This window comes from Pediculus humanus, genomic scaffold (assembly GCF_000006295.1).
Source record: "Pediculus humanus corporis 1103172107612 genomic scaffold, whole genome shotgun sequence".
Classification (NCBI taxonomy): Eukaryota; Metazoa; Arthropoda; class Insecta; order Psocodea; family Pediculidae; genus Pediculus; species Pediculus humanus.
In genome coordinates, this window is record NW_002987226.1 from 186,186 (window position 1) to 187,177 (window position 992).

Below are 992 nucleotides of genomic sequence, written 5' to 3' on the forward strand. Positions count from 1 at the left end.
TGTCAAGAGGTTTACCAATAAACTTTAGATGCTTTCTATCTATCCAATTCGAGAGGTTATATGTTATGTTGCTAAAGAAAAGGAAAAAAAATTTTTTTTTTTTAAAAGTAAAAAAGGCTTTCGAGAGGAGAAAAGGAAAGAAAAAAAGCGACGACATCATCCTCTTTCCTTTTTTTTTTTAAAGGTTTATTCAATAAGCCATGATATGGGGAAACAATAAACCAATTTTTTTAAACGTCAGCAAAATAAAGTAAAAAAAAAAAAAAAAAAAAGAAAAAAAATTTTGTTTTATTTTTATTTTAAAAACTCACTTAATAAGATTTTTCCCAATATAGGAGTGTGTGTGGGTTTGTGCGCGTATTCGTTTGATCTAATTGTTTTTAATAAATAAATAAAAATATGACGTAAATTTTTTATTTATTTATTTATTTTGTCAAGTATATTATTATAACATGTAGAAAAATTAATTTTTTTTTCTCTCTCCTTTTCCCCCTCCTCTCTTCCCCTCCCTCTCCCTCATCCTCCTTGTCCTCTCACTTTTCCTTACTTATTTCATCTCTTTTTTTTTCTAAAGGACAAAAAAAAAATATTACGCACGAGAAAAAAAGGAAAAAAGGAAAGGAAAATTGCACATTTGTGGAAAACACATACACACACACACAACTTCTTTGTTTGCCTTAGTCATTTTCGTATGTTGAAAAAAAAAAGGTAAACAAATGGAAAATAAAAAGAGAACAAAAGAATAACAAAAAAAAAAGGGAAAGGAAAGGAAAGGAAAGAAGTTTATGTGACAAACCTTTTCTCAGAGGACCCACGTATTCCAAATTTATAACGCGGGGGTCACAATATTGTTGTGTTTATACACTCTCGTCCTGAATTTTAAAAAGAACTTGATTTACAACTTTTTCATTTGTTACTTTTTTTTTTTCCCTCCAGTTTTCCTCCCTTTCTGTTGCTGTTGTTTTCTGAACGTCGAAAAGTCATCGTCAAAT